The sequence below is a fragment of the Dermacentor andersoni genome, chromosome 2, assembly GCF_023375885.2.
Source record: "Dermacentor andersoni chromosome 2, qqDerAnde1_hic_scaffold, whole genome shotgun sequence".
In the NCBI taxonomy this organism is placed as follows: domain Eukaryota; kingdom Metazoa; phylum Arthropoda; class Arachnida; order Ixodida; family Ixodidae; genus Dermacentor; species Dermacentor andersoni.
In genome coordinates, this window is record NC_092815.1 from 97,818,246 (window position 1) to 97,840,332 (window position 22,087).

General features: G+C 46.9%; 1 protein-coding gene across 6 annotated transcripts in view; it reads left to right on the top strand.

Annotated features, from left to right (window-relative positions):
• LOC126541591 (calcitonin gene-related peptide type 1 receptor-like) overlaps nucleotides 1-22,087 on the top strand; it is a 375,314-nt gene that overhangs the window by 296,100 nt on the left and 57,127 nt on the right. The window contains exon 1 of one of the 6 annotated variants that reach the window (XM_072286479.1): nucleotides 20,792-21,515. The exons of the other annotated variants lie outside the window; for them this stretch is intronic. The gene's annotated coding sequence lies outside the window, so the exon portion shown is untranslated. Of the gene's footprint in view, nucleotides 1-20,791; nucleotides 21,516-22,087 lie in introns of those variants that run through there. 6 annotated transcript variants of the gene reach the window in all.

Consider the following 22,087-nt stretch of genomic DNA (forward strand, 5'->3'; position numbering starts at 1 on the left):
CAAACTACTTTCGCAAGTTTACTCCTTCGCGTCGCCTGCGGCGACAAAGCACGCCTCAAAAAAAAAAAAAAAAGAAAGGGCGCGCTGGGGCTTAATAAACGTGCCGTTCCCGTCTGAAGTGCCCGCGTACAGGTCTTTCGGCTTGGAAAGGCGCAGCAACGCGCGCTCTGTACGGTCTTTTTTTTTTTTTATGGTCACGTGCTCTAAACACTGGCAAGTTTGACGGCTTGCCTTCTTTGGCGACCCACGCGCGCACCATGCCAGGAGGGCGGCCTTTCGCCATCTACATATTTTCTTAACTTTTTCTGGATCTCGTAAAATTCAATGTCCGGAATGACCGCGCGGGTAGCTTTAGGCAAAGCCCCCCGCCGGGACACTGTTGTATCAAATTTTCTCAACGTCCGAGTCAACAAAGTCTCCGTCAGAGCCTCGCAAGCTCGAATGTTTACGCTTAGGGCTTACTCATTGCCAGAGGGCAGTAACGCAATGCAGACAAAGTCTATAGTGTCTCTCTCTCTCTCTCGTTTTACTTTCTTTCCTTTCACTTATCGTGATGCTTCGGATTTCTCCAATATTTTGACTAGCGTGTGTCGAAACACGGGTCATGCGAATTCGCCTATGTAAACAATTCTTGCACCCTAGGACTCCTGCTCTCTCTCTCATTCTCTCTTCTTTCGGACTACTTGTCCCAAGCACAGCTGTCATTGAAAGTAATGACTATGTGTTCGCATTGTTCTAAAGCAAACATTGATGAAGTAATAGTGATCTTACTTTTTTCTTTCATTTTGTTTTTTTCATATGTAGAGTATTTATTAGAGAAGCCGGTCACCATCTTAATGAGCGCGAGCTTCGGACGCGAAAGCGCGTTATTCATGCATGTTCGATTCAGAATGCTTTAGTGGCGAAGCTGAAGCCTGACAAAAAAAGACACTTCTGATTTTCACTGGGTTGCTTGTATGCAAGAACTGATATTTCGGAAATTTATTATATTTTGCACCACGTGCAATCAAGCATACGCTCACGCCGGCCTTCTCAAGTGTGCGCTGTTATGGTGGCTTTATTCAGACTCGCACTATCTCGTAGAGAAACGTTGTCCCAGGAAAGAACTTCGCAAAACAATGAGCGTGTGTGCTTTGCCCAGGCAGCCGTGACAGCGCCGTATTCGATTACATTGCCCCCCTAACGTGGCCTCTCACCATAACTCTTTCTCTCACGTGGCATCTTCTACCTATTACTGAGCGCGAAGGAACTTCTGAGAAGTTTTCTAGATGGAGTGGCCTGAAGTGCGCACCCGAAAAATCTGAAGTTATCCGGATACGCGCGAAAGGCTACAAATCTAGAGGATCCATTAACATCGTGGTCGAGGGCCAATCAGTCCGAGAGGTACCCACGATGCGAGTCCTGGGTTTGTGGCTTCAGAGCGACGGGAGAGCAGCACAGACACTCAAGACCCTCAAATCCACAGCCAACAACATAGCCCAAATGATACGTCGCGTGACGTATCGAAAAGCGGGAATGCGAGAGGACGATACCCTAAGGCTCGTACAGGCCTTAGTGGTTAGCCGAATAACGTATGGCTTACCGTACCAAATCCTGAACAGGGAGGAGGAAAAGCAGGCTAACACAATAATCCGAACCGCTTTCAAAGCTGCTCTGGGCCTGCCTAAATGTACTTCAACGGAGCGCATGTTAGCTTTAGGAGTGCACAATACTTTCGATGAACTGAGGCAAGCCACCCTGATGCGACAGAGGGAGCGCCTCAGCTTCACAAAAACTGGTAGGGCAATATTGGCTAGACTGAATATCCCAGCATACCCCATTTATCTCACAGAGCAGGCCGTGCCTCTCCCTCTTTCGATGAGATCCAAAATTACAGTAGCCCCAATTCCAAAGAATATGCATCCCGAGTACAACAAAGAAAGGCGCAAAGCACGCGCACAACACATTCAATCAGCGTACTCTAATAACCATAGGTACAACACGTACTACACGGACGCAGCTCTGTATGCAGAGGTGACCGGGCAGCGCTACCAAAGGAGGTACGCCCTGGCAGTCGTGAACGCGATCAGCCAACAGCAAATTACCGCGTCGGCCACGGCAGGATCTCCCACCTCGGCTGAAATATTAGCAGTGGCGATCGCACTCGCCCACGCGGAGCGTTTGCAAAGGGACTCGGTCGTGGTCACGGACTCCCAGGAGACATGTCGCATGTTTCTCAAGGGGCACGTGACTGCGGCTAGCCTCGCGATAATTCCCAAATCCTTCAACCACCATCATCGCCTACTCTGGTGCCCGGGCCACGCGGGGGTACAGGGGAACGAAAAGGCTAACGCGTTAGCTCGAGGGTTCACTAACCGAGCGACGGCGTCCTCTTCTAACCCCAACCACCCGCACTATCCCTCACAAAATTCCACCAATTTAAATGCCAAAGACATCCTTGCTCATCAACGTGGAGTCCGCAGAAAATACCCGCCGCCCCACCCACAACTTAACGGGGAAGAGGCCGCCGATTGGCGTAAAATACAGACCGGGGTGTTCCCCCATTTAAAATTGCTAAACGCCATGTATCCCACTCGTTATAGGGCCAACTGTCCTTGGTGCGGTGGCATACCTACCCTAATACACATAACCTGGGAGTGCACTAAGCACCCTCATAGGCCAAATACCAGTAGGACAATGGAGCAGTGGGAGGCACAGCTCGCCCGCTCCGACCTGGCAGGACAAAAGTCCTTAATTAGCCAGGTCAGGCAGGCGGCAGAGGCCAGTGGGGCCCTGGACTGAGAGGCTCCGACCACCCCTCCTTCAAATATCTTTACAATTGCAATAAAGTTTCTCTCTCTCTCTCTGCGTCCGAAAGCGTCCTGCGTCCCTTCCCCTCCCTCAGCGCGCGTCCCGCTACCCCCCAACTGTCTTTCGCGCACTCCACCGGGTGATTGGGATGGCACGCATCAAACCGCCATCCCTCTCGACTCACCCTCTCACACGTTACTTTACACATACAGCATAAGGCGCAGCGGGGCGCTGTAGGCTTTTGTCGCACTTGGACTTTATGCAGAACATCACGGCGACGGTGAAAAGTTGCCTGGAGTGTGTCCCTACAATTACTGTAACGATGAAAGAGCGCTTATCGATGGTGCACAGATCACATATTATAGACGTCTGCAAAAAGAAGAAAGCAAAATGCGATTAGCATCCAAGCGATGTAGCGACACACCGTATTGCTGAAGGCGCGTTTACTTACAATCTGTTGTGAAGGGAGTAAGCTCAGAATGTTAGTCGCATTACACACACGTGCAACAGCGTCTCTGCCTTCGGACGCCACAAAGAGAGCTTCACCAAAGGCGGCCTCCTAACTGCAGCCAGCTTTGTCCCTCTGGCGCCGTACAGCTGAGGTTCAGCAGGTCTCAGTTAAAAGGAACTACGGCGTCATTGCATATAGACGTCTTTTTCAGGCGTCAAGCATTAAATTTCATTGTGAGCTAGAACATCGCGAATTGTCACTTAAGTCAGCCATGTACTTTCCTTGTTTGTTTCGCGAGCCAGAGTGACATCTCAGGGGCTAGATAGCAGACAGCAGCCGCATGCCAAAGTGAGCGAAACAGGCCAAGAATTGTATTCGCGTTGAAACAATCTAAGGTGTAATATCGAAGAAGTAAAAGAAGGTTTCACAACTCAAAGGCCGCGTTCTACAAATTTGCAATACCTTTCAAAGAACTGCCCAATAAACGCGCACAATGTCACTTTACGATGAAGACTCTTGCAAAGTGTTAGCTTGCAGATATTGAATGGTAAAATTCCTTCCACTTAGTCAATACGATACTTAAGATGGATTTTATTTTATCTTTACTCAAACACCTGAATATCGGGTGTTTTATTTAGCTGCACCAAATTTTAAAAAATTGCCTGTGCCAGATAACAACTGTAACCTTTGAGCTAGATTACTCGATGGTGTGGCCATTACTTCAACGAGAAATAAATTTGCACTAATATAGCTACAGTAATGAACTTTTAGCTAATTATTTTACTGTACATATTTCAACACACACGCACGCATGCAGACACAAGCACACAAAGAAAAGCTAGCTTTCCAGCTATTCTCACTATAGCTTACCTGTCGATTTGTTGCACATTAAACGCCAAACCACGGCGATATATTTTCTTCGCGGAACCCAATCGCAGCTTGCAGGAGACGCCAGACGAGAGAATTTGGAACGTGTGTACGCGGATATGCTCTGTCTTGAAGTGCAGCTCTTAGGCGCCTGATTCTGAGTTGAACTTTGGCGTCCCTCGGCGTAACCGCATGAACGCGCTCGTGCCAATGCTCGCGCGCTCGTCGTCGTCTTCTACCACAGCTGGCTCCGATACCACTCATCATGCCATCGTTCCCATACGGCCCCTCCCTCTGCGAAGGCGCTGACGGCACTGGCCCACTGCCAACGGTGATTACGGTCTCATATTATTAGCCTCAATATATCGCGAAATGAAAACACGTAACGATCTGCGCTCAAATTTCGCATTAGGAAGTACCGTAACTGACGGACACATTTTAATCTTTAGAATCTAAAAGCCACGAGACGCAAGAAACAAGCCACATACTTATTTCTTAATCCAATGACCTACAACCTTCTGTCTAAGGATGAAAATTCAAGAAGTTGAGGTATGCCAGAAAATTCTAAGGAAATTCGTGGCTTTTTTCTTTTTTTAGTGTTCACCTTCCGCGTTAACGAGTAGCTAGCTAGCTGGCAAATACCTGTGAAGCAGTGAGACGTTACCATTCTGCGTTCACTTACTTTCTTAATCATTCTTTTCGCTAACATTATCCATATATATTTGCCATGACAACACTGCAATGTAAGAAGCGGTTTTGATTTTGGAGTTCATAAAGTATAGTTCTCAACTGATAACCATCAATAAAAGTTGTTGTTCTGTAATTTTACACATTCCATCCTGTGCACAAAAAACTGAGAAAAATCCCAAAATCCCATGAAAAGTATTATCTCCGGTTTATAACGAGGCTTCGTCCGTGGTAGTACAGCTACGTTGACGTGACGCCACAAGATGTCGTAAAGTCTATGTGTGAAGCATTAATTATCTCAAACACTCACAATACCTTGATAACTACTAAATTGCAGAATGTGTTCCAGCCACGTTAAGCTCATGAAAAACAGGGCAGGCTTCTTGAAATGTCTTCTTTTGCAGCTTTAGTTCCGTAGCCGCAGTCTCTATACTGCCGTTTCCCGAAAGCATTAATTCAGCCCGCGTGCGAACCTCGTATAACCTCTGGTTGAGAAACTCGCTGAACCACATTTCACAACTTAAGACGCAACATTTTCAACTGAAGCCCCTGAAGTACTTAATTCGTAAGACGCTGCAAAATCGCACGATGAAGTCGGGTACGTACATTTCATTCTTCAGTACTATCAGTTCTTTATTTGAAAGGGGACTGGCGAAAACCGCAGTTCGAGAGCGTTGTAAGCCTCACAACTAATTTTTCTATTGCCGCCAAATCTAAGCTGTGTTAGGCTGCGTCATGAAATTGTGATCTTGCGTTTATGGAAGGAGTTTTCGTTTCCAAGGGTGCACAGAATAGCGTGGCGAAAGAGGACATTCGAGCGCTCACTGTCTGATTATCGGAGCTTAATTATGTATGTACGATCCACAGGGAACAACAGGATCGGATATTTGTGTACTTGTGTGTCACCGTCGAAGTAATTTGTAACTCAAAACTTGGCTTGTAACTTCAAACTCTGCTTAAACAAAATATAAAACTCACTAAACCAGACTGAGCCGTCTCTGTAAGACGGCTAATTCTGCGAGTAGGACGAGCGTTTTCTATTTTAACTTTCCACGTTATTGCTGTATTATAAATGCTCGCCCTTGGCGGTAACACAACCACATTTCTTCGCCACTCTTTTTTTGTTATAGTGGGGTCTTGCCAACAGACTAGCAGACTGTCACAACATCGGCGAGATCTGGAGCATGAATGATTTCCCCATTTTAATATTTTAAACTCTCTGGCTCTCTGCTCATCGGAAATAATACATTTCCTAAATGTGAGCATAGCTGTGTGTGCTTTACAAGAAACCACTACTTATGCAGATTAACTTCAACAGTTCATTTTGACCGACTGATCCCATACGCACGAAACAACTTGCAAAATTTTCAGGTACTAAACTGTGGTTCTTCTCTTTATTGGTATTATAATATAGACAAGTGGTCGCGGACTTTAGATTTTTAACAGTGGTGCTCAGGCGGAGCGACTGTCGCACTGACCGTCAGGTTAACACTACCTGTAGCAACAACACTACCACTACCGTCACACTCAAGAACTTGTGACAAGGCGTTCCGTCCCCACGCTGGAGCTTATACATGTTATCAGTGCTTCATCGCCTTTTTTCGTTCAGTACCGAGAACTACCGGCAGGTGTTGGTAGAGAACTCACAGCTCTGGAAATAGTTTGGAAAGACGTCGTGTATCTACATTACCTTGGCCGACAACGGTCGATCGTTGAAATCGCACACCCGTGCAAATCTTGAAATGTGCAGGAGTCGCGCGACCCAATTAGCGACCGGGCTGCACACGAATCTGTAACCGCAATTTCTAGCGTTGGTTTTATATTACCGTGACTTCCAATTCCGGCTACCTCAATCACGAGAACGTCCAGACGGCGAAGCAAGGAAGCAGGCGAGGATGTTCGAACATTATCAGTTGTTGGAAAAGAAGAGATGGACGGATTGCGAGTTCTCATCATCGTCGCCTACGTGCGATGGTATGAGAAAACTAATTGCGGGACCGTCGTGCAACTCGGAAAACTCGACACGGCACGTTATTGCCCCGGTCTGGTTATGGAACCATCGGTAAGAAGTTAGCACGATGCGTCTGTCACCGTGCTCGTACTACGGGCCTGAAAATATGGGCAGAAAAAAAAAATTGGAACTGAGCGATTCAGGTTTAACGACGAGTCGTGCCATGCCCGGGCTTAGCTAATCAGTGCCACGCGTTTTTTTTTTTCTAACTTTTTTTTCGCAGCAGTGGCTCTTGTGAAAGTTTAGATTAAATTGGGACCAAAGGTTGAAATCGGCACACGTTCGGGCTCACAGGGGGCTTCGGTGTTGCTAAGCCCAAAAGTAATACGTTGAAGTATTAAATTCAATTATGTATAGCCATATTCTTCGTTTCCCTCGCTTCCGTGCTGTGGTCGAAAAGGTGCAGCAGTGTCGAGATCCCGTGTTCTCGAGATGGTCATTATTTTAAGCAGAGGAGGCTGTCCATATAAGGTTACGACCTCACCCTTAGATACAAGCAGCTGGTACACGTATTGCCCTAGTTTATCCGATATGCTTCTCTCACTCTGCTCAGCAGCGGTATAGCCAAAGGGGGATAAGGCTAGGGGGGTGCACTGGGCCGGTGAACCCCACCCCCACCCTCCGAAATTTTGGTGTATCAGGGATACGTGGCCTAAAACCACGTGCGACAAAGCCCGCCTGCCCCACCCCTCTCTCCCGGGCAAGTACGTGCCCCCACCTTGCGAAAAAAACTTCCTGGCAAAGCCACTGCAGCCCGGAACACTATCGCAGCGGTTGTCTTTAAGAGAATCGCATACCGATCAGCATTCACCGATGGACCTGCACGTAGCCAAACTGTAAACGACCCGTGAACGGTTCTGTTTACGTATTTACCTTCCTGCACCGCTTTAACGTAGTGTAACAAATTGTCTAAGCTTATGTTTAGTCAAAGAAGCTTCACGCAAGCATAGATCTTGTGAAATGTTCCGAAGACGCTCCACCGGTGACAAAATCCGTCGCCGGGCATTTTTGCGTGGTTCCCGTATACATCACCTGTTTCTCGAAATCTCAGTGGAGTGGGGACAACTGTGCTTCTATATGCATATGGAGCACTGATACAACGAAAGTTGGAAGCAGCCAAGGTCGCAGCCTTGACACATCTGGTCTGTCCAGGCAGTGGCGTAGCCAGAAATTTTGTTAGGGGGGGGGGCTCACATGTAGCTCGGCCTCCTCCTTAATTAAGAAGCTTTAGCTCGGGTGCTCATCTAAATACATGTAAATACGTTTTTCTCGGCAACAAATACACCAAATTTGACCAGGTTTGTTGCAACCGAAATAAAAACTTGAATTCTACTCACTTTTCGTTTCCATTTTTTCATTTAGGTTGTCAATTCTTCATTGAAAATTGGAAAATATCACAAATTTTCAGAAAACAAAACTATAAAGTTTAACTGTCTGTAACTCAACAATGAAAAATAACATCGCAATTCTGTGAATCGCATCTAATAGTACATTTACAGCGGAAAAAATTGATATGTTACACATGAATCTCAAAAAATTTAGTATTGTCGAAATATGGCTTTTGCAGAACCCTTGCACACAACGTAACCAGTTCACGTAAGATATAAATTGACATATCAAATTTGTCCGCTTTGACTGTTATAATAGATGCCGTTTACAGAACCGCGATAGCTGTTCTTGATGCAGAGTTATTAGCATTAAACGTCGTGCTTCTGTTCCTTTTTTCGAAATTTCGAATTTTTCAAAATATTTAAACAAAATTCAGACCCTAAACCATAATTCCGCCTCCAACAGACACTAGAATTTAACTTTCTCTCTCAAGTGCAACAAATTTCAAGAAAAGCGATCGAGGAGTTATCTCAGAAAAGTGTTTCTGCGTTTTACATGTACTTGAATAGGCCGCGTCGGAGTAAGACCCGAGCTAAAGCGTCCTCTTAAACAATTCGTCAAGGTTTCAAATACATGAATAATAACTGCATTGTCATTGCCAAATATGCTGCGAACGGATTCATGAACGCTACACACTGTCAAAACAAGTAAAATATGTATTTTTTCATAAAAGAATGTACTCGTATGTGCCAAAAATTGTGCCCGGAATACCTGATGTTAACGCTTCCATGTTTTTTGCCTATCTAATAAGTAAAGAAAATATCCCACGAGCTTTAGAACTATATCAGTTTGAAACCAGCAAAGCAGTGCATGCCGCTGATATGACAAATTTAAAGGCCATGAAATCAACAAGTTGATGACAAATGTGTTAATGAAACTTTGTCATTCAATAACCTTGTTCACATTCTTGTGCATATGCAACGGCCAGGGAAAAATCTCAATGACGTTGTCATTTGTTCGAATGTATTAAGCAGGAGCAGTCGTGTGTCCGGTCGTGTGTCGTGAGTACTTGCATCGAAATTTAGTCGCAACGGAGAGCACGTATAGAAAGCGGGAGTTCTGCAAAATACACGAGGGCGAGTCAAATGAAAATGGGCCAGTGGGAATACATGACAAACGGGGTACTTTATTTAAAAGTAGTCTTCATGAGCATATAGACATTTCTCCCATTGACTAGCGAGTCGCGTCATTCCCGTCTCATCAAGCTCCTTGTGTTGCTGCTTCAAAAGGCCTGCAAGTGACTCTTTCACGTCATAGTCCGACACGAATCTGGTTCCCTTGAGCTGTTTTTTGAGCCCCAACATGTGGAAGTCGCGAGGCGACAGGTCTGAGCTGTGTGGCGGATGTTGCAGCGTTTCCCTCTTGAACTCTGCCAGTTTTGTATTAACCACATCAGCGACCTGGGGACGGGCATTGTCGTGGAAAAAGATGACCCCATTCGTCAATTTTCCACGTCGTTTGTTCTTGATTGAGATGCGCAGCCGATCCGTCGTTTCACAATATCAGAAATAATTGATAGTCTCTCAAGATTCAGCAAATTCTATCAGTAATGGCCCCTGACGATCGAAAAAAAAACTCAACAACACCTTTCCAGCGGCAATGACGGCATTTGCGTTCTCCGGGGGCGGTGAATTTGAATGTTTCCACTGTAAGCTTTGCCGTCGTGTTTCAGGCTCGTAGTAGCGGCACAATGGTCTGTCCCCGATCACAGTTTCAGACAAGAAGTCGTCACCCTCATTATGATACCGGATCAAATGAGTCAAGGCAGCGCCGAACTTCTCCGTCTTCTGGTGGTGGTTCAAAATCTTGGGCACCCATTTCGCACACAACAGTCGATAACCGAGATGTCCATGAATTACGGCGTGAACCTAACCGTGACTGATGTCCACACGCTCTGCCAGTTCATCGATGCTTATCCTCCGTTCTTGTCTCATCAGATCATCAAGCTTTCGAATCTTGTTGGGGGTGATTGCACGATGGCTTTGGCCCGGTTTGGATCGTCTTTGCAACTTTCACGTCCTTCTTTGAACCGTTTACTCCAACGCTTCACAGTGGCCAATGAAATTAAATGTTCAACGAACACGGCAGCCATACGGCGTCTAATTTCTTTTTGGGAAACACCTTCAGCTGTCAAAAACCTCACGGCACCACGCTGCTCATCTTCTGGAGCATCGATTACGTCATGAAACCACGTTCAACACAGTGTATGAGAACATTGAAGAACATTTATCCTCCCACCTGCGTGTCACTTTTGTAAATGAAAGATGCCTGTGTGTTACCCGCATGCCTCGCAGATAATGAACCGAACCATTATTGCGCGGGGTGGGTAGGCTAACTTTCATTTCACTCGCACTTGTGCATTATAAATGCGAAGTTACAATTGAATATATATACAAATGCGAAGATACAGCTTGGTAAAGGGCAAAAAAGTGTCACTAGAAACAAAGTTCACTGCACGTATACACAAAATCTGGCAACAAGATATTTAAGTATACGCATAGGTATCCAATAAATCTACCTATCTAAGAAAAAGTCACTCTATATGATGCGTCAGACAAGGCAAATGAACATGTTGCGCAATCACAGATTCACATAATCCTAGATCCCGCTCCCATTCCATCCATTCTCCTCGATGTATCGCGCGCCACGGATGGCGGCGCGCTTGCTCCTCGCTTTTCTCCTTTGCGCACACAAGACTTAGCCACCATTCTCGGCTCACCCATTCCACCCCCTCAAAGTCAAAGTAGAAAAAATAAATAGGAACGTAGTTACCTTGGCTGGCTTTAGTGTCTTGACATGGATGCTTCGGCGTAGGTGAAAACAAATGTTGATATTTTTTTATGTGACATGACGGCACGAATGAACCACCACAACGCTTCGTCTCATCGGACCTCGCTGCGTGCTTTATCAAGTTGATTGATTGATTTATTGATTGATTCTTTATTGGTTTATCTTGCCTGATAGTGTGTTGATTAGGTTTGTCTCGTTGTATGTTCCGACGTAAGACTTTAGAACTAAAGTCAATGCATTTTTGGCGTCATATGTTTATAACTACATTAAACCCAGAAAGTTCCGCAATTGAAAATCTGAAGCACCACTTTGGAAATGTGAATGCACCTTTCGCATCAAACGTTCATGAGAATTTATACCCATAAAGTTTCGGAATTGACATCCATGCGCTCCGTAGATTCCGCGGCCTCCGCGACATGTCGCGGTGAGCCCGTTTGCCATCAAAACGCCCTTGAAATTTGGTGCTCGGATGGGGCTCCTTGCATTATGTGACTCCCGGTGCATAGGCGTTGCCGGGAAATCCAGCCCGAGTTCGCAATGTTCGCGTTGAAATGTCTTTTCGAGTGTGAAAAGAACATTTTAGACAAAATCCAGAATGATTTCCGGCGCCGGAGGTTGCTTTGGTCGGCCGTGCATGGACAGCCCGGAAATATTTCGGGGGGGGGCTGAAGCCCCATAAGCCCCCCCCCCCCCCCCCCCCTGGCTACGCCCCTGTGTCCAGGTACACAGTAACCTTGACACTAATCGGAAAGTCGATACACCCTTCGTGAAAACTTTACAGTGGAAACGGGGCGTAACCAAATCCTCACCTGCATAGGGTAGCTGGTGTCTTGTTGCAGCCACCATCCTAGGCAGCTGACAATACCAATAAAACGTTCGCATCCTCACCCCCGTCTAACTTTTTTCGCACGTGTAGACACACTGCACTGCTGAGAGTAAGTCACGTGCCAACTATGTTCCCTACAGCTTTTGGCAAGGCGCCTGAGAGGAAAATGCGTGCAGGTTTCTCACTTCCAGTACTCCCCCCCCTCCTCGCATTTTTCTTTCTTCTTCTCTGTCCATCGCAGCTTATCTGATTTCATCAAAGCCGCACCTACACTCGAAACGCAACCGCCGTTCTCCACTTACTCGCGCAACATGTTCGAGTTTCCAGCAGGCGCCTCGTCGTCGGGCCAATAAAACGCCGCGGATGGCGCAGGCGACGAAGTTCTCGCCTCCCGCAACCCTCCCCTACGCGACTCCCTCTCCCGCTGCTGCCTGTTATTCCCTTTATTACTGCGTCTGCCTCGTCATCATACCTGAGACTCGTTCCAAAACGAACGGGTCGGATAACTCGGAAAGGCAATCTCGTCGGTTGGTAATCGCTGCGGCTTCGCTCCAGGGACGCCCTGACGCTACCGCTAATGACGCTCAGAAAAAAGTGTTACGTGTCTTTGTATGCGCGCGCTTCAGTAGAATCGGCAGCGGCTGAACGTGAAACCAGCTCTTTTGTTTTCGTTCTTCAAAACAGCGCGCGTGCGCGCGCGCCTATACAACTAAGCACGGTGTCAGCTTCCCGCGACGACAGCGGCTGCAAGGGACTCGGGAACGCGCCCAAGTGAGAATTAAGGGAAAGAATTGAAGTTGACGGTGCCCCTCATGGTGAAGCCATTACGCGTTTACTTTATCTCCCCTTCTTCCAGTGCAGTCATGTGCCTCCATCTTCGTTTTGTATCATCGCGTGCGGCAGTTCCCTGCCTTCTTTCCCCTCCTCGACTCTCTCAGCTCGTATAGCATGTCGCAGCCCGCTTAACGACTCAACTCGTTATGCGGTTACACCCGCGTGTCGTAATTTTCGCTCCGCTTGTTTCATAGACGATGCTCCAGCAGCAGCTACCGCACTTGTGGTTCCTTATGCGTTGCTTCGCCAGCATTTTTTCTCCATTTCTTTTTCTTTGTTCTTCTAGTACGTGTATCCTTTACCGCAACGTGCAAAACGTGGGCATATAGGATTCCAATCGGCGCTAAATCCAAAAGGCCTGTCACCGCATCAGTGGTGGCATAGTCTTGCCCCCTTGTCTTTCCGTTGCTTCCCCGTGTCCAATAAGTTATCAAAGTGAGTGAGTGAGTGAGGAAACTTTGTTGTGAACGCCTGCAGAACGGTTAGCCTTCCCCTGTTAGGGAGGCGTTACCGTGACGCGGCCATGACGTCTTCGCGGCGTGTGGCGCCTCTACTTCGGCCGCGGCCGCACTATTCCCTTTGGTCGACCGCGCCTGCCCCTCTTTTGGGGTGGCAGCCTCCCTCCGGTTTCGCGCGGTCGTTGCCTTTCGAGGGCCGCCGAGATCTGCTGGACGGCCTGGGTTTGGACATCTTGGTCATAGCATCTCGTTGCGGCCTCGAGCCGCGGCGGGATCGTTGTTATTGTTGCAGCTTCATGCGGATTCTTAGCACAGTCCCAAAGGATGTGAGCTGCAGTGGCTCTTTCCTTTCGGCACACACAACACAGATCACTTTCATAAACACTTGGACACACGTGCCTCATCAGCACCGGGGTGAATAATGACCCCGTTTGAAGTTGTCGATATAAAACCGCCTCCTTACGGGTCAAGCCCGGATGAGGTGGTGGCATAGTCCTTCGCTCTAGTCGGTACCATTTCACAATTTCGTTATAGGAAGTCATTTTGTCCTTGGTTTCCCACCACCACGACGGGTCGGCTGTAGTAGCAGCGGCACGGTTGGTTAGTCCTCGCGCCGCCGCGTTCACCGTCTCGTTGTGGTTAGCGTTGCCGCGATCCGACACATCACTGCCCATGTGGGCCGGAAACCACTTTATCACCACACACCGACTTTCACTCGCAAGATCGACCACACGCAACACACGCGCGGCTTCACCACACACCCTTGCTCTGGCGTAATTTTTCACTGCCGTCCTAGAATCACAGAGCACAGTCGTGCACTTGGGGTCGGCGATGGCCAAAGCAATGGCCACCTCCTCGGCTTGATGCGCGCCTCGAGTCCGCACACTCGCAGCTGTTCTCGTTGCACCGGTCGACGCCCCGACGACTGCAGCGGCGAATGCCTTTCTGTCATGTGGATACTCTGCCGCGTCCACAAACACGGCACCCCTGTCTTTGGCATGGAGATCGATGAGCGCCTTGGCCCTCGCCGCCCGCCGCTCTTTGTGGAACTCAGGGTTCATATTCCTTGGCACCGGACATACCCGTAGCCTTCTACTAATTGCGTCCGGTACAGGCACCTCTGTATTTTCGGGTCCCATTTCCTTTGGTCCCAGGCCTAGGTCACGCAGCACTTGTCTGCCCGTTCTTGTTTATGATAGCCGCGCGAGCTGAGCGGTCCTCTGCGCCTCGGCGATTTCCTCCAGGGTGTTATGCACTCCCAAGGCCAGGAACTTGTCGGTGCTTGTGCAGTCGAGAAGTCCGAGTGCAGCCTTGTACGCTTTGCGTATGAGCGCATTGATCTTATTTCGTTCGCACTGCCTCCAGTTGTGGAAAGCAGCAACGTATGTAATGTGGCTTATAGCGAAGGATTCCACTAGCCGGGTGAGGCTTTCTTCCTTCATGCCTGCTGTTCTGTGCGACACCCTCTTAATGAGGCGGATGGCCGTGGTGACTTTGGCCGCCAGACGGTTGACCGTCTCGCCGTTGACTCGTTTGCGCTCAATCAGCATCCCCAGCACTCGGATCTTCTCGACAACCGGGATCATGTGACCACCGCTCGTCCTGATCTTTATTGTGTCTTGCTCTCTCGCAGGTTCGTTGCCTTTCGTCTTCCTAGCTGTCCTTTTCGGAGGAATCACCAACAGCTCAGACTTGCTTGTCAAAGTAACGAAAATGAAGCCTGTAATGCATGATGGGGCCTGCTATACCTGGGAGTTTCAGTTCTCTGAACTGTTTCATCCTGAGTTTAGTGAACAGAGTAGATTAGGCTCTATTCGCCAAGAGAGCTTTCGCTATCGCGTCCGACGCAGTCTGCGCCTAGTCCACAGGGGGACACCGATGTCATTTCTTCGAGCCCGTTTTTCTTCTTTATTTTTCCCTTCTGGGGCCCAATTTGCCTTGACGTGGAAGCAAAATCGAGAGTAGCGAATGTGGATGAGCCGTCGCTCGCTTAATTGCGTTGAGTCTCTCAGGTTTCAGATCAGGCAGGGAAAGTTCACACGCATCGCGCGTGGCTGCTCGTAAAGTGCGAAAGCTTTAATTAAGATCCAACTCGCTTGCGCCACGTTTCTCGAACTTCCAGCTAAGTGGAAGAAATCAAAACGAGAAAAGAATAAAAAGAAGAAAGAAAAGCGGCGACACAGAATTCAAATTTCCTGGCGGGCGATATATGTGGCGCACTGTGCAAACGTGTCGAGACAGACGACGAGACGTATTGCATATCATGGTGAAACAATTCGACCGACGAAGTCTTATCTTATATGCATAGTGTACAAGTCTTTTATGGTCGTAATTCAGTGGACCATACCTGAAAGAGATGAAGTGCTGGCAGCACAATCTTGACTGAGGGCTTTCACCCTACCGCATGCCTGTTCTCAACAAAGTGCTTTCTTGAATTAGACTCGTAGCGCCCGTCCGGTGTGTCTTTGTGCGCGCGTTCGTTTGCTTCGCACTAAACCTACTGTAAGCGTTTTCTCTCCCTCTCCTTCAGCTGCTTAAAAACAAAAGTGTTGCGAGAATAGGAAATGCCTGAAGTCTTTGCGGTCACGCTCAACTATTTTGAATTCATTCTATTCCGCAAGCTATATAAAGCGCCACTGCCTCGTATGCCTGTGATGTATGTGGCGCGGACAACATGCCCGCCCTCTCGATGGGCTTTACATCCGTGTCATCGACGTCAGTGTGGTCTGGTAGAATGGCGTGCAAATATTTTTGGCTAGTTATTGATTATAGCTGTTCATAATACGCCATAAATCATTCCAGGGAATTAACGCCAGTGATATGGGAAAATTGCACTCTATCGGTGCTAACATATGGGGCAGAAACTTGGAGGTTAACAAAGAAAAACGAGAACGAGTTGAGGACAGTGCAAGGAGCAATGGAATGAAGAATGTTAGGCGTAACGTTAAGAGGGAGTAAAATAGCAGTGCGGTTCAGACAGCAAACGAGGATAGCCGACATTCTAGTTGACATTAAGAGAAAAAAAATGGCGTTGAGCAGGCTATGTAATGCGTAGGGTAGGTGACCGGTGGATCATTAGAGTTACCGAACGGTTGTGAAGAGAAGGGAAGTGCAGTCGAGGACGGCAGAAAACTATAGGTGGCTTGATGAAATTAGAAAATTTGCAGGCGCAAGTTGCAATCAGCTAGCGCAAGACAGGAGTAACTGGAGATCGCAAGGAGAAGCCTTCGTCTTGCAGTGGACATAAAAATAGGATTATTATTATTATTATTATTATTATTATTATTATTATTATCATTATTATTATTATTATTATTATTATTATTATTATTATTATTATTATTATCATTATCATTATTATTATTATTATTATTATTATTATTATTATTATTATTATTATTATTATTATTATTATTATTATTATTATTATTATTATTATTATTATCAACATCCTCAGAACACCATTCGAAATGCGAAAACACCCGTGTACTTAGGCTTCATCATCATCAGCCTAGGTACGCCCACTGCAGGGCAAAGGCCTCTCCCATACTTCTCCAACTACCCCGGTCATGTACTAATTGTGGCCATGTTGTCCCTGCAAACGTCTTAATGTCATCCGCCCACCTAACTTTCTGCCGCCCCCTACTACGCTTCCCTTCCCTTGGAATCCAGTCCGTAACCCTTAATGACCATCGGTTATCTTCCCTCCTCATTACATGCCCGGCCCATGCCCATTTCTTTTTCTTGATTTCAACTAAGATGTCATTTACCCGCGTTTGTTCCCTCACCCAATCTGCTCTTTTCTTATCCCTTAACGTTACACCTATCATTCTTCTTTCCATAGCTCGTTGCGTCGTCCTCAATTTCAGCAGAACCCTTTTCGTAAGCCTCCAGGTTTCTGCCCCGTAGGTGAGTACTGGTAAGACACAGCTGTTATACACTTTCCTCTTGAGGGATAGTGGCAACCTGCAGTTCATGATTTGAGAATACCTGCCAAACGCACCCCAGCCCATTCTTATTCTTCTGGTTATTTCAGTCTCATGATGCGGATCCGTGGTCACTACCTGCCCTAAGTAGATGTATTCCCTTACCACTTCCAGTGCCTCGCTACCTATCGTAAACTGCTGTTCTCTTCCGAGACTGTTAAACATTACTTTAGTTTTCTGTAGACTAATTTTCAGACCCACCTTTCTGCTTTGCCTCTCCAGGTCAGTGAGCATGCATTGCAATTGGTCTCGTGAGTTACTAAGCAAGGCATCAGCGAATCGCAAGTTGCTAAGGTATTCTCCATCAACTTTTATCCCCAATTCTTCCCACTCCAGGTCTCTGAATACCTCCTGTAAACATGCTGTGAATAGCATTGGAGATATCGTATCTCCCTGTCTGACGCCTTTCTTTATTGGGATTTTGTTGCTTTCTTTGTGGAGGATTACGGTGGCTGTGGAACCGCTATAGATATCTTCCAGTATCTTTACATATGGCTCATCTACACCCTGATTCCGTAGTGCCTTCATGACTGCTGAGGTTTCGACTGAATCAAATGCTTTTTCGTAATCAATGAAGGCTATATATAAGGGTTGGTTATATTCCGCACATTTCTCTATCACCTGATTGATAGTGTGAATATGGTCTATTGTTGAGTAGCCTTTACGGAATCCTGCCTGGTCCTTTGGTTGACAGAAATCTAAGGTATTACTGATTCTATTTGCGATTACCTTAGTAAATACTTTGTAGGCAACGGACAGTAAGCTGATCGGTCTATAATTTTTCAAGTCTTTGGCGTCCCCTTTCTTATGGATTAGGATTATGTTAGCGTTCTTCCAAGATTCCGGTACGTTCGAGGTCATGAGGCATTGTGTATATAGGGCGGCCAATCTTTCTAGGACAGTGTTCCCACCATCCTTCAACAAATCTGCAGTTACCTGATCCTCCCCAGCTGCCTTCCCCCTTTGCATAGCTCCCAAGGCGTTCTTTACCTCTTCCGGTGTTACTTGTGGGATTTCAAGTTCCTCTAGCCTATTCTCTCTCACCTTATCGTCGTGGCTGTTACTGGTACTGTATAAATCTCTATAAAACTCTTCAGCCACTTGAACTATCTCATCCATATTAGTAACGATATTGCCGGCTTTGTCTCTTAACGCACACATCTGATTCTTGCCTATTCCTAGTTTCTTCTTCACTGCTTTTAGGCTTCCTCCGTTCCTGAGAGCCTGTTCAATTCTATCCATATTATAGTTCCTTATGTCCGCTGTCTTACGCTTGTTGATTAACTTAGAAAGTTCTGGCAGTTCTATTCTAGCTGTAGCGTTAGAGGCTTTCATACATTGGCGTTTCTTGATGAGATCTTTTGTCTCCTGCGATAGCTTACTGGTTTCCTGTTTAACGGCGTTACCACCGACTTCTATTGCGCACTCCTTAATGATGCCCATAAGATTGTCGTTCATTGCTTCAACACTATGGTCCTCTTCCTGGGTTAAAGCCGAATACCTGTTCTGTAGCTTGATCCGGAATTCCTCTAGTTTCCCTCTTACCGCTAACTCATTGATTGGCTTCTTATGTACCAGTTTCTTCCGTTCCCTCCTCAAGTCAAGGCTAATTCGAGTTCTTACCATCCTATGGTCACTGCAGCGCTACTTGCCGAGCACGTCTACATCTTGTATGATGCCAGGGTTCGCTAGAGTATGAAGTCGATTTCATTTCTAGTCTCACCATTCGGGCTCCTCCACGTCCACTTTCGGCCAACCCGCTTGCAGAAAAAGGTATTCATTATCCGCATATTATTCTGCTCTGCAAACTCTACTAATAACTCTCCTCTGCTATTCCTAGAGCCTATGCCATATTCCCCCACTGACTTGTCTCCGGCCTGCTTCTTGCCTACCCTGGCATTGAAATCGCCCATCAGTATACTGTATTTTGTTTTGACTTTACCCATCGCCGATTCCACGTCTTCATAGAAGCTTTCGACTTCCTGGTTATCATGACTAGATGTAGGGGCGTAGACCTGTACAACCTTCATTTTGTACCTCTTATTAAGTTTCACAACAAGACATGCCACCCTCTCGTTAATGCTATAGAATTCCTGTATGTTACCAGCTATGTTCTTATTAATCAGGAATCCGACTCCTAGTTCTCGTCTCTCTGCTAAGCCCTGGTAGCACAGGACGTGCCCGCTTTTTAGCACTGTATATGCTTCTTTTGGCCTCCTAACTTCACTGAGCCCTATTATATCCCATTTACTGCCCTCTAATTCCTCCAATAGCACTGCTAGACTCGCCTCACTAGATAACATTCTAGCGTTAAACGTTGCCAAGTTCATATTCCAATGGCGGCCTTTCCGAAGCCAGGGATTCTTAGCACCCTCTGCAGCGTCGCAGGTCTGACCGCCGCCGTGCTCAGTTGCTTCGCAGCTGCTGGGGACTGAGGGCCGGGGTCTGATTGTTGTGTTCATATAGGAGGCTGTGGCCAAGTACTGCACCAGGGTGGCCAATCCTGCTCTGGTGAGAGAGTGCGTTACCGGTTCTGGTCACCGGGATCAGGCCGCACTCCAGGCCTGTTTGTGCAATTTTCTCAACACACGGTTTTTTTTTTTGTATTTTCCGGTGGAGAATTGTGCGGCACCGGGATTTGAATCACGGTCCTCTTGCACGGGAGGCGGATACTCTACCGTCCCCGCAGGAGTTAAATTAAAAATTAAATTATGGGGTTTTACGTGACAAAACCACTTTCTGATTATGAGGCACGCCGTAGTGGAGGACTCCGGAAATTTCGACCACCTGGGGTTCTTTAACGTGCACCTAAATCTAAGTACACGGTTGTTCTCGCATTTCGCCCCCGTCGAAATGCGGCCGCCGTGGCCGGGATCCGATCCCGCGACCTCGTGCTCAGCAGTCTAACACCATAGCTACTGAGTAATCACGGCGGGTCCCTGCAGGAGTTGTACGCCTCATTTAACCTACAGTGGTGCCCTATTTGATCAGTCAAGGTGGACCAATCTGAGCTCGATTATACCGCACGGATGGCACTCGGTTAGAGAACCTGGTATTTATGACCTGCACATGTGTGGTCATACATAATTGAATATATATATCTTTCTTTTTTTTTTTTTTTTTAGGAGGGTTCCCGTAGAGTGATAAAATAAAGGAAAAGACATTAAAAGGAAGAAAAGGGGGGGAAAAAAGGAACATAACAGGTGATTTGAACTCGTGACTGTTGGATGTTGCCCGGAAAGATAGCTCAGTCGGTTGGTTCGTCAGGCCCATTAGGCTTAGGTGCACGTTAAAGAACCCCAGGTGGTCGAAATTTCCGGAGTCCTCCACTACGGCGTGCCTCATAATCAGAAAGTGGTTTTGGCACGTAAAACCCCATAATTAATTATTAGAACACCATTCCTTTCCATAAGCTGCTGCGGAATCTCAATCTTGCAGCAGATTAATGATGATCAAAGATCGCGGTGAATTTAGAGGTCTCACGACATGACGGTGGCAGAGGCCGAAAGATACTGACCCTACATCCTATCAGGTTGTCGGTGTATGCAAACACGTCCATTTCAAGGTTGTTCCAGCACGTTGATCGGTCACAATGGGTCGTATTTGTAGACACAGCAACTTGCATCGGCCAACTTTTATGATGGGCAATTATCCGAATGAATACGCGTAAATATAGTGTAGCCGTTATAATAGTACTAAAAATTTTTGAACTGCGATGACATGCCGCACCCACGAGCAATGTGACAGGTGCAAATCTGCCGTTCGAGTGCACCGGTTGCTTTCGTTAGCCTCATATTGGTTCTGAGCCCCACTCGCTCCTTCATGCAGATAGCGCCAAGACGAGCTTTGCTCTTGCGGCACCGCCTGTCAATACAAAAAGACGAGTGTTCCTCACGTGTAAAGACGAGTGTTCCTCACGTGTATGTGTAATCGTTAGCAGCTTATTAACAAGAATGGCCGCTGTTCCTTTGCTCTCCTCCTTATTTCTTTCTTCTTCTTTTTTTTGTCTCCTCTCCTTTCGCAATCATGGCATTAATAACTCGACCTGCGTCTTCCGCCTACTGCGCGGCGACCAGTTTTCAAGGTTACGTGGGGTTTGTATTGGTTCGGCTCGAGGTTCACGTTGAAGCCGTGTCGCTCCTGCTCTTTTTTCTTTCTCCTTCTTTTTCTTTTTCCGCGTCAAACGCTACAAGTATGGGGAAGCTAGAGGCGACGCTGGTTTAACACACACAGACGCGGACAGAATGGAGATCAAACGGACGCGTCTCGCCTTGCAAGGAACAGTGCTCAGTACTACGTTTTCCAGCGTCGTCGCAACGTGACCGGAGGAACGGAAGATTTGAATGCGCAGTGCGTCTTTGGTGACGTGCAGCCTCGGCGTTGTATTCTCCTCCTCTTCGCGCGCACGTCAGAGGCCTGGAAAAAGGTGAGCCCTTGCAAAAGATTAACGAGAGGGCATTAAGCGCTCGACCCTATATATATAGTGACACAAGGAGCACCCGTACAGAAGATGCAAGTGCTCCAGGAGCGAACGGATGAGCGGAATTTCGATTAGTTGCTAACAGTTAGTTTCGAGAAGTCCTAGTTGTTACGCTGACCTACGGAGGTCGGAATTCAGGCTATATCAAAGAACCTTAACGCGCCACAGAAGACTGCGAGAAAGAATGGGTGCCAAGGAAAAAGAAACACTAGTCTAATATGGCAGAGGATTGTACAGGGTGTCTTTATTTTAGATCGTATTGATCTCTTTGTGAATTAGGCTATGACGGTAGTGAACGTTGCATTCCTGCATATCGGTTCTTCGACGAGGCGGACATACCTTGGCGCTAATAACGTGAGTATCAAAATATTTATTAACAGAAAATTGAAAAAAAATTATTAGGGCATTGGAGGCAGTTGTCTATCTGGTAAGTTAGGAGGCAGACTCATTTTAACGCACCGCTATATTTTTTTGTTGTCTTGAACATTTCGCCAAATTTGTGAAACTTATCATCGAAT